At 39.6% G+C, this 12,822-nt stretch overlaps 1 protein-coding gene across 1 annotated transcript in view; it reads right to left on the bottom strand.

The window, feature by feature from the left end:
* Positions 1-12,822, bottom strand: part of DPYD (dihydropyrimidine dehydrogenase) — a 552,826-nt gene that overhangs the window by 163,748 nt on the left and 376,256 nt on the right. The gene's annotated exons all lie outside the window — the stretch shown is intronic.

The following is a 12,822-nucleotide window of genomic DNA, read 5'->3' as shown; positions in this document are numbered from 1 at the left end:
GAGTTCAGTTTTTTGATTTAAAATATCAAATGTTTTAGAGGAAAGAAGACACTTTCCGTGAAAATTTTTGTTTAATCAAAAACCAATTTTTCATCAAAAAACAATTTCAAGAGAACATTTTAATCGGCTTTACTAATGTGAAATACAAATGAAAAGAAACTGAAGGGCCAAACAATGAGACACTATGAAACAACCACATCTCCTCTCAGGGCACTCACTAATGAACACATTTTGCATGAATGAAAAAAGGCCACCAATACAAGTCCCCAGATGCAAATGTCCAAGGAAGGCAAAATCAGCACCTGGAGAGAACACTTTAGGGATACGGGAAAGCTGTAGGTGATCAGAAAATCCAGGGTCCTTATATGGGGGAGCCTCAAGAGGTTCATCAGTTCAGATAAACTCCTCAAAAGTTATCTGATGGCTGCAAACTGGCCTGGAAATTCAACAAGATCTTTGAGATTTATATTTAAGGTAAGGATGAAAATGACAAAGGAATAACTTTTCCCTCAGTCTCTCAGCCTTTTTGGTACTCAACAAAAACAAAATACATATGTGTAAATACATGAATATTAATGAAGGGAAAAATTCACAGTCTAAACAAGATTGAATCTGGGAGAGACGTGAAGGTTTGGGCCTGACTCCATTCTTAGATAACTAGTGAATCACTGCTGGGAATTTACAATTCCTGCAGGATGCTGCAAAGTTTGTAACACCTATGCAAGAGTACCTTTTGGGCAGTGACACTATCAAGAGAAAGCAAGGGAGGCCATTGTACAATCGAAAGAGCTAATGGAAAGAGATTATATCTGGTTTTACAGTATTTCAGACACAAACTATAACCTGCAGCTAAAAGTTACCAACAGGGTGCTGACACTTTATTGATTCTTAAGATACATATGGAAAGACAAAACAGGGAAGAGGCAGCACAAGTTAGTTGGTTTTTCCCCAATACGGATTTCTGAACATCTATCGATCGATGGTACTTATACAGCTCCCATTAGTATCTGAGCTCCTTACAGCCTTAACTCCTCTCCATTTTAAGCTAATCTTCATTTTACAGATGGGGAACTGAGGTGCAGAAAGCCACAATGACTTGTCAAGGTTGCACAGGAAATTTACACAAGTGATTTTGAAATGAGAGAGCTGTTTTCAGTGGTAGATCCCAAACACCAGAGGTCTGGGCACTTGGAGACAAAATAAATAGATTCACTTATTTTTTCATTTAAATATAGTTCGTAGCTAATGGTGCAACAGTCTTTTACCCCACAGAGGATCTGGCCCTATGCTGCCTGCTAGCCATAGCCATGGAAGGAGCAACACAGTGGCCAAACTCTTGTACATGGAGTGCACTAGATATATTTCTGTATACCACTGTATCTCCTACTCATTCTGCCCCCCTTGCCACAGGACCTGAGCACTGATCTCTCCATTGCTCTCTCTCCCTCTTCATATGTTTCTTTTTCCTTCATTTCTCTTTACCATTTCTCTCTTTTTCCCCACCCCTTTCCCAGGTTCCCATCTCTCTCTCTTTCGCTGTGTTCATCTTGCCCCAGTGTTCCTCTTGCTGTCTCCTCTGCCCCCTCCACACACACAGGTCTCATCTACTTTCCGCCACTGCCCCTGAGCATAGCTGGTCAAATCTCTTTTTGGCAATCAAATTTTGCAAACGAATAATCCTTTTTTTCCCACTGAATAATCCTTTGGGGGTTCTCCTCTCAACCCGGTTATTGAGTCAGCTCTACATATGCTGTTCCCCTGGTGTAATCACTCTCCTCTTTCCATCCCAAAGAAGTCTATCCTACTCTACCCTTCTCCCTTTTATCCTCTGCTTGTCTTCACCGACACCTCCCTGAAGTCCCATGGCAGACAGAGGTTAAAGGGGTATCTTAGGGTTGAGGGAGAAAGGAGAAACACATCTGTGCCCTACTGTCTTTTATTCTTCACCTTCTCCCATTACACATCACTGGAATGTTACAGCAGGGATTGGGAGAGATGCATGAGTTGGTGAATGCGGGGTTGCTTCCTCCTCTACCCAGCCACTCTTTCTGTCTCCATGCCCTGCTCCTTGCACCGCTCTCCTCCCTGTGATGCAGTGAAGGGAAGGGATGCACCATTGGATGAGGAGTGAAGTCAGGGACAGGAGGAAAGGCTGTTTTGCCTGCCTGAAGAAAATATACCTTAACACACTTAAAACTGCCTTCACCAAATAAGGACACTTCACCAGAGAAGTAGATCGCATCATGTAATCGGCCACCCAAATACCCCAAGAGAACCTGCTTCAATATAGAGATAAAATCCCCGCTGATTGCACACCTCTAGTTATCACCTACTACCCCACACTGGAACCCATATAGGGTATCAAACAACTACAACCTATACTCAATGGGGACCCCATCCTGAGAGAAATGTTTCCTGAAACCCAACTTCTGGCTTTCAAACAGTCCCCCAACCTCTCCAAGCTCATCAGGCGGTGTGCGGACCCGTAGATCACAATTTTGTCACAGATATTTTTAGTAAAAGTCACAGACAGGTCACGGCTTCCATTAATTTTTCTTTATTGCCCATGACTTTTACTAAAAATATCTGAGACAAAATCTTAGCCTTACTTAAAATGTGTGCTAATTACTTATGCTAAACACCTTGTTCCACCTTGTATTTTGCTGTGATGCTGGGAGCACCTTTCCCAGTCCTGAAGAAGAGCTCTGCGTGGCTCAAAAGCTTGTCTCTTTCACAACAGAAGTTGGTCCAGTAAAAGGTACTACCTCACCCACCTTGTCTCTTTAAAGAAACTGTTATTCAGTGAAATCCATCCTGCAAAATAGGAAATCCACTGCAGGTCACATGGGATTTTAAGGCTCTGGAATGGCTTTATTCAATTTAAAAACTACAATTACTTTACCTCCCAATGCCACACATTTCCTTACCTTCAACATCTGTGCTTTTAGGTCACAATTCAGGAAAGCATGCACTGTGATGGGAGTAATCATGTACTTAAAGCTAAGCACGGGCTAAATTGCTTTGCTGAACTGAGACCTAAAAGCACAAGTGAAAGTAAGCAATACGAATCAAGACAGAACATACATAGAGCAGGTATGGCCATAGCTAATTGAATGCTAACTGTATGTACAGAAATAATAGCAGCTAAAATGGACACACTTACTTTCGATATGATCATCATTCTGTGAAGTCCGTATGTTCTTATCCTTTCACAAAAGGGTCTAGTACAACAACTCTGCCACTTTGACTTCACTTAATGACAGTCCAGTCATATTATGGGAGAGTGTTCACTTTAGCTATCAATACCATACCATAAGCTATACTGCAACCTCCCACTGCCCTACCTCACAAACAAAATGATTCATACTATGATTCCCCACAACTTTTAGGTAATGAGAATTACAGGGAATTACAGATTCAATCATGGCATACTTTTTGTGGACAGCAGAATTAATACCCAGCTCTAAAAAAGAAGTCCAAATTCAAATATTCTCTATTGTTGCAACTACTAGCTATGTCCCACTGTCCTCAAGGTATCTAATGTGCCATTGCCTGAAGGACATTGCTGTAAGAAAATGATGCTGAATTTAATCCTTCCTCAAGTCTAAGGTCTGCTTTAGGTCCGGGCATAGACTGGTATTTGTGACTTTTTAGTGTCTAGTAATTGGCTGCCTGCCTGTATCAGCATTAGTTTTTTGCTCTCAAGAAATCATTTTCGTAATGTTCTTTTTAAATAATTGTAGCACTTAATACTTCATGGTTTCCTTTAAGTCTTGATCAAATGGCCACACAGCAATATGAGACCCATTTTATTAGGTTTCAAAAGTGGAGACAACACTGAAGAAAATTAAACATGAAACAGGATATAAAACTATTGATGGGTGAATGTGGTGGTGTCTAAGATTTTGTGAACCTTGCAAGCTTTTTTGGATTCACAGCGTTCAAAAACCAAACCAAACCAAACCCAAGCTCAAGTTTTGCAAAAGCTTTTCTTCCTATAATTCAGGATTTTCTTCAAGAGCAATTAAATTAAAAATAGTTTCCTAATTAAAGAGAACCCTGTGCTTTCTATTAGGGAAAGATGAACTACATCCTCAAAAAGATAGGCTGGCTCAAAAGGGTGAACTGCATAAGATACACACTGGTTCTCTATTTCATCACTGAACTTCATTCTGTATTTCCTCTTCCACAGTCTCTCCTAAGTGGGAGAGTGAGTCATGTAGCATCATGAGTCATGTAGCATCATGAGTCATGTAGCAATCACCAATGAGTCATGTAGCATCATGTTCAAGTCCCAAGGTGGTAGGACTTCAACATTCCCTTCTGAGAGATACGATCTGGAAATCTCGTGAGTGGGTAGTTTTATTTTTGCATACAGATATTCTAATTTACTTAAGTAGCTAGCTGTTATGTTTGATGACCCAAGCAGTCTTTTGGCTGCACTCCAGAAGCAAATAAGACACAAAATTAAGGGCAGGGAGCTGGCAATTCCCTTCAGACAAATCTCTTCTCCTTGACTGCCAGTTCCACCCACTTCTTGTTAATCTTTTAAGGAAGCAAACCAGTGAATGCTGAGAAACCGATAACAATTTTCACTAATATGTGATCCATTTAACTGTAATCTAACTTGTTCAGAACTACTGATGTGTTATCAGACATTTTTCTAAGTGAAAATGTAATAGTTTATGGGACTATATTTTAGTTAGAATGAAAAATATGTGAGCCCAATCACCATCCAGTATAGGAGAGGTTTTAGCACCATCCTATTTATTGGCAGACATTCAGCCAAAAAGGTAAGTAAACTGAGAATATACACTAGATCAGATCATGGGCTACTTTAGAGCAACTTTGAGCCCTTCCTTCCTACCCCAAAGCTGTCCAAAAGATGGTGTAACCAGGCACAGAAGGATTCCATCACAGAATATGGCAATCATCCAATTCCCCACAGTCTGCTTCTCCCACACCACTCCCTTCCATGAGGCTAACACAGAAGCCATGGCTGGGATGTCCCTATACTCCAGTGAACCCCAGCAACAACAATAGTAATCCGGTGAACCTGTCAACTGGCAAAACTTATAATAGTCATTAGGCAGCTCTAAATTCTGCCAGGGGACCAGATCGGTGAAAATCACCCTGACAACTGGGGGTATGCAAAGCTGGCTCAAAGCCACCTTTGCAATCTCCTTTTGCGCTGCACCAGCTGCTACTTGGCCACAGACTGGGATCTGGGCCATTCTGGTGGACCAGGACCACCCACATATTGTTCAACTGTCTCATGCACTTTTTAGGAGTCCAGGACTTGCAGGTGTACTCAGCCTTTAATATGGTGCTGTGACCCATGGAGAAGACAGGATGTGGCTCAGAGTAAAGCTCCTATACCCTTACGCACCTAGAAAAAAAGTGGTCTGATTTTCAGAGGTGTTGAGCAATCCAGCTCTCACTGAAATCAACTGTAAATACTCAACCCCTTGCAAATGAGTGTACTTCTGCGGAGCTGCTTAAATATGGATTTAGGAACTGAACTTTAGGCACCCAGATTTCAAAACTGTGACCCTACTTAACTGCTATTGTATAAATTAACACAAATCAGTGTAAAGTGCTAGTTTTACCACAATCATTAAGAATACAGAGAATACTTTAAAAAGAAAATGAAATGGAATAGGAAACGTAGGGATAAAAATGTGAAATAGTTGGGTGTAAAACACAAATCTCTGAAGCAATTTCCCTGTAGGGAACAATGTAAGTGGCAGCGGACAAGGCAAAAGAGAACTTGCTAATGTTATCAACAATACAGTTTTAAATTTAAACAAAGATGAATAAATGTCTACTTGCAGCTGAATTGAAAAGGAGCCTTTCAAATAGTCTCTTGAATGTAAGCCTCTAGGAAAGAAAGGTGTTTAGTGTGAGATTTTTCTTTTAAACATTAAAGCAGACACTCCTCCTTCCCTCTGGATATACCTACTGTTCCAGACTAGCAGACACCAAGACCCCGTGTAGAAATGAGGGGCTCCTCTATTGGGTCAAGCTGATATTGGGCACCTGAACCCGGCATGAGGGTGCTTGGTAATTAATGTTCAAGAGGTATATATTTTTTTAACTCCAATCAGAATATACAAAGACTTAGAGTGCCTATGTAAGATGGGAACTAAAATCTGGGAACGCCTGAGGTACAGCCAAGGTTGAAGAAAAAGGCTAGGCAGGATTTTATGGTGGCAATTTTTAAATCTGATTTACTAATAAAGCCAAATCATGAGTGTATTAGTAATATATACAGTAAGGGTATGATCTGTTCAGAGCACAGTGGGAATTGTAACTGTTTATGCATACTCTGCTCAGTGGAAAAGGTAGAAATATATTTAAAAAAATAATTGTCTCAGAACCTCCCACTCCCACATCACAGGCTTTGCGAAATGATGGATTAAAATATGAGTTTAAGGCCTTGTCTACACTAGAAAGGTTTTTCCAGAAACTCCTGTGTAGACACATCTAATAGAGTTCTTTTGCCAGTACATCTTATACTAGTTCCCTGAATGAAATAAACTATACCAGTAATAGGATTCTTTTGCTGGAATAACTGTCTACACTAGTGCTTTTGCCGGCACAGCTATGTCAAACTGAATGTGATTTTTTTTCACATTCCTAACCAACATAGCTATGCTAGCAACATTTAAGTCTACATTAGGCCTAAGTATTTTTCTTAATGAGGGGCACAGAATATCACTACTAAAATGAAGTACAGAATATGGACTATGGGAGCAACATATAATTTTGCCCTTTGAGTGTAAATTTGCTTTTTTATTATTATAATATAAATTCTGCTTAGAGAAAAAATGAATTATGTAAATCACATGCACTCAGTGTCTTCTAAAAGATTAGCAGTCAGTTCTTAAAGCTATTGTACATTTTAAAAGGTCTAATTTTGAAATTTACTTAATTGACTGTAACAAACAGAATGGAAATGGGGAAGAAATATTTGGTGGATAAATGCTTTGCATAGGTAATAAGGCTGGCAGAATTTCATCATTTTTAAGAACGGTTCAATGGGTTGTTTTAAGACTTTAGTTTTTGATGGATCGTCAGCTATTAATGGTTTTAAAAACCATAAAATTTAACCATTTTGTTTTTTTACTTCTGAACATTGCCACAAGGTTATTTTTACCTCATATGGCAATATCCACAACCTAACATTAAAACAATGATCCAGGAGCAGGGCATTTCTTAGAGATTAATGACTGGACTGGGAGGAGGTGATGGCCTGAGGCATTGCTGAGAGCTGTTGACCCCAGCTGGTTTATACAGGGCATTTCTACAAAGAATGAATGCTCTGTTCATTAGCCAATCAGATTGCTGGAATCATTTCTCAACATTCCATTGGACATATAACAACTTACAACATTCAGAAGATGGTTATTTTTTAAAAAGTGCTTATATGTGTTCTTGCGAAGACATAGAGTCTCTAAAGAAAAATGACAAAAGGAGAGCTCTACCTTAATAACATGAATAAAAATATGCAATTCATCATGTGATCATCAATAATTGATCATCAGATTCACGAACAATTTTTTTTTAGTACATTAGTGTGTATATTTTTAGAGCATTTCCCTTATCAGCACTCATTCTAAAAGGTTGTTCATATGTTTCTTCAAAAAGGAATTTTTAGCACTGGCAATAGCTAAAAGTAATGTGAGCACAAAACCAGCTTCAGCTGACTCTGGCCCTTAAGGGGTTTGTCTTTTCCAATAATCAAGTACAGCTCTCTGCACATTTTCCAGGATGGGTCTGGCGGAGTATTCCAGAAACTGCTTTAATTTTTTCCTAGCTCTCACCCTGAGGCAAAAATTTTAAAGACCCTCTTGTAGTCTTCATAAAGCTGTGAAAATTGTCCTTTTCTAACAGGATCAATAACTTACACTGTAAACCAAAAGAATTCTTCTTTGTGTAAGTACAAATTTCCCATCTGCCTTACTGCACCATATCATGACTTACTAGTTGTCAAACTTGGCTGTAAAAGTAAAACAAACAAAATAAGCTATGACTTTATAAAATACATGAAAATAATCTAACTCGGCACTAACACAGTTTGACTGGTTGTTCAACAAAGCAATAGTTTTCAAACCCAAATCATGAAACATCTCACCACATTTCTCCTCCAGGTCCTCATTTGTCACCAGAAAACTGCACACTTGATGCACAGATTTACTCCTAGAACCTTCACTGTATTTACTGTTGGGGTAAACAATCTCAGTTACAAATTGCAACTTCAGATAGAAGATGTGTGTTCTCTTGAAATTCAATTTTGTCCCACAACTATTTGAACTTAGTGGCATTAGAGTCTCTGCTCTTCTATCAGATTAGTAATAAAATACTTAAAAAAAAATAAAAAAAGATATTGTGACAATGACCAGCTGCAAAGCATGCTCTTTTGGGGCCAAATTTTCAGCTGGGTTGCTTAACTTTGCAAATATTGTAGAAACACTTACAGAGACTTATTGAAAATGTGGCCTTTCAGATCTTAGCAGACTTGAAAAGAACATTTTCATTAACAATATGAAACCTCACCTGCATATATCACCTTCCAGACTCATAGATGTCAAGGTCAGAAGGGACCATTGTGATCATCTAGTCTGACCTCCTGCACATTGCAGGCCACAGAACCTCACCCACTCACTCCTGAAATAGACCCCTAACCTCTGGCTGAGTTACTGAAGTCCTCAAATCATGGTTTAAAGACTTCAAGTTACAGAGAATTCACCATTTACATTAGTTTAAACTTGCAAGAGATCTGTGCCCCATGCTGCAAAGGAAGGGAAAAAACTGCCAGTGTCTCAGCCCATCTGACCCAGGGGAAAATTCCTTCCTGACCCCAAATAGGGCAATCAGTTAGATCCTGAGCATGTGGGCAAACTGGTGGCAAGGATCCCACGACTGACTCAATTTGAATTTAATTCTGATGTCATAATACAGTACAGGCAGTGTGGTCCAATGGCTAGTGCACCTGACCAGGAGTTAGGAAAATTGGGTTCTATTGCTGTGTCTAACGCTGTGTCTACACAGGAAATTTACCTGCAGAATTATACCGGTATAGTTCTGCTATGTGATCTGAGGTAAATCACTTCATCTCGCTGTACCACTTTTCCCCCTCCAACCATTTGACTGTCGCACATATTTAGACAGTAAGTCTTTGGAACAGAGATTGTATTTATGATATGTTTGTACAGTGCCTAAAACAATGGGTCCTTGATCTCAGTTGGGGCCCACTAAGTGCTACTGTAACACGAAAACTAATAGCAGCAACAAATGTGAGGCTGGGGGGCGGGGAGGGGAGGAAGGATGGTTTTCTTGCTTGGCTAAATGTTTTCATTTACAAAACAGCTACATCAAAAGTGAACTGTGTGTACTGGCTATTCTAAAAATAGTTCTGTGTTTGCTGGATGCTTAAAATAAAAATGTCAGTTCAACAACAAAATCAACAGACCACTCCCTGTTCAAAGTAATATTATCAACATGAAACGTTAAAATAAAATAATACATTCAAAGACATTTCCATGGGTCCCAAATGAACCTTCAACTCTAAATATCTAAACTTCAAATAGTTTAAAATCTAAACCTAAATTTTGTATCTCTCAATCCCATTTCTATTAATATTTAGATCACAAGAGGCCTGAATACTTATTTTTTTGTGCCTCCAGGAAGAAAGGATGAGACACAGAGCTTCTCTCCTTAGACAGAAGAATGAGAACTCAAATGCATAATGTGGTAACCTTTCTGCCAATCTTAAGCCAGCCTCTGTTGTTACGCACCCATTTTTGAACATACTATTTATGCTTGCAAAAGTGCACAGGAACCACCTGCAGATGTGTGTGTAAATCAGATTTCTAGTTGTACAACTCCTTAGTCACCCCACTAGCCTGGATGGGGCTTTGGTGTGTCCAGGAGTAATTGAGTGGGAGCAGGGTGAAATCTCAGCTCCCATTTGATGGGCAATAAAGTTTTCTGCTCCTAAGGGGCAGCCATTTTGGGCTTATTGTTTCAGCCCTACCCTTCCCACTCTTAAACTAATATATGCTGGCTCTCATATGATTCTAGGGGCTAGGCCTGGAAGGGATTGCTCCCATATGATGAAATTGACAAACTACTGTGCACCTTTTTTCTGAGGGCAGTACACACATTAGAAGCAGCATTGGGAAGACAGGATTATTAAATTTACTTCTGGGATCCAAGAGCATGGTATGACTCTAGTAGAAGAGTTTTCTCAACTCCCTGACATCCTTTACATCTATATCAGAGTTACTGAATCTATGCCTCAGCTGACCATCTGGTACTTTTGTACTTAGACCAACACAAGAACCCAAAATGTACTTGTGTTCTCTGAAGACCCCAAAAAGTTCCCCATAAACTTTCAGTACTCTCCCTGCTGTAATACTGCAAATATTTAACCCTGAATTCTCCTTCTGCAACTATTCTAGGCTTACCCTCACATCCATAATTTTCCAGACATTTTGCTCATTTCACATGGATTTCTGTCAGTGCTGCAGTGACTGACAAGTTTTTCTGAAAGCTCTTTTCCATAATTTAGGGTCCCTTCAAAGTCCTCTTCTGCACTGCTGTGGCCCCTAGTGTGTATTCTGGACCAAACTGTTTTCTACATCAGTTTGCACATTGAGATTTTGCATGACTTTGCTTACTGTTCTTTGATCTCCAGGAGATGTCATTTAGAGCTGTAAAAAAAGTGGAGGAAATTACTTCATCCACTAGACAAAAGGGTGCCTTGTACTTTCTAATAGAGCCAGCAATGAGTGTTGTGCATCATTGTAATACCATCCCAAAGCATTTACGCTTTCAATCTTACACTCCCACACTGTGTCAGAGAGGTTGATTTTAATGACAGACTCTAAAAACTCCTGTCAGGGTTCCCTCTCCACTCTGAACTCTAGGGTACATACGTGGGGCCCTGCATGAAAGACCCCCAAGCTTATTTCTACCAGTTTAGGTTAAAAACTCCCCAAGGCACAAATTCTCCCTTGTACCTTGGATTAGGTAATGCTGCCACCACCAAGTGATTTAGACAAACTCAGGGAAAGGACCACTTTGGAGTTCCTACTCCTCCCTAATAACCCCCCAAGCCACAACACCCCCTTTCCTGGGGAGGCTTGAGAATAAACAAGATGAGCAAAGACCAGCCTTGGGGTTTTTTAAAATTAGAATGGAAGATAATTTTACAGGGCAATCAGATTCAAAAACACAGAAGATTTGCCTCTGGGCCAAACTTTAAAGTTACAAAAAGAAAACCAGGAATACACCTTCCTCTCAGCACAGAGAAAATCACAAGCCAAAACAAAAATAAGCTAAAGCATTCCCTTGCTAGTACTTACTACTTCTAATGGAGTTGGATTGCTTGTTTCCTTGATTTGTGTCTAGCAAGCACACAGAACAGCCAGACCAAAACCTTTCCCTCCACCCCCAGATTTGAAAGTATCTTGTTCCCTTATTGGTCCTTTTGGTCAGGTGCCAGCCAGGTTACCTGAGCTTCTTAACCCTTTACAGGTAAAAGGATTTTGTACCTCTGGCTGTTTATAGTACTGTATACGGGAAGGTTGTTACCCTTCCCTTTATATTTATGACAACTCCCATCATCTATGAGATGATGTAAACACATACACATGCTGGAAGAGTCCAAAAAATAATTTAGTGTAAGCTGATGATTTAACTACACAAATCGGAGGTTTAAGCTGTGGCAACTAAGAGCTACATTAAATGTTTTGATGATGAGAATAAACTGTCCGTACAGCTTCGCTGATGTCCATTCATGTTAACACCATCAGATCCCTGCTGTCTGCAGTCACTGAAGGCAATATCACAATTTCAATCTTGCAAAAGGGCTGTGAAGAGATTTCCCTGCATTACTGGCACATGAGCAGCACACCAAAGATGCACTGCTGCCATGAATGTTCAGCAATCTGCAGCAAAACTGATGGGCTCATGACAGCTAACCTCCGGAATGTGAGCATAACATTTTTGCACAAAACTCTCTTGCATGGTTTATAATCTTTGACATTCCTCAACAAGTCAGTCATTCTACTGATATATTAAATTCTGAATACTTGTGTTGAGGTAATGGAGTCATAGTTCTCAGTATGGATTGGGGCTCATTTTAATCCTCAAAATCCCAATATTGTCCATCAAATGCCTCATGTTTTATCAGTTAAGTGATTTATTCAACTTTAAGGGGGTCCGTTCTTTCAGTTCTTCATTAGAATGCTGGGACTCCCTGTAATGTTGGAACAGAGACTTTATTTGGCCTCTGTCCTAATGGTCACTTCACATGGAGCCTCTTTTTCTTCACTTTCATTTATTTACATTATTGAAACTCTCATCTCCTCTCAAACACATTTATTTGAAACTCCCATTTGACAATTTTGGTTTTCATTTCTTTTTCTTCACTTTTCTCTGACCAATTCTAAGATTTATACGGTCTCTGTCAGGTCATCTTTTTGTCTTTGAGACCCATGCACTGATAAGGTTTCTGAATTGTATTAATTTAGACTCACTCCTTTTCTACTCAATACTGTTCGAAAAAGAAAAACAAATTGCTCCATTTTTGCCAACTGTTGAGTAGTACTAAGGAATAGAGTTTGTCTGATTAGAGTGTACTCTCCCCATTAATAAGTGTACATTTTGATAAATCCTTAAGTGCTAGATGCCACATGTGGACAAAAATGAAAAACAATATTAAAAACCTGAACAGGTTCATGACCAAAATCCGTAGCCAACACTGCAGTGAACACATTTTGATGTCAGAAAGCCTCTTAATCTTTCAATTCA

This window comes from Natator depressus, chromosome 8, assembly GCF_965152275.1.
Source record: "Natator depressus isolate rNatDep1 chromosome 8, rNatDep2.hap1, whole genome shotgun sequence".
NCBI lineage: Eukaryota > Metazoa > Chordata > Testudines > Cheloniidae > Natator > Natator depressus.
Note: the sequence above shows the minus strand (reverse complement) of the source record. Positions and strands in the feature narration are given on the sequence as shown.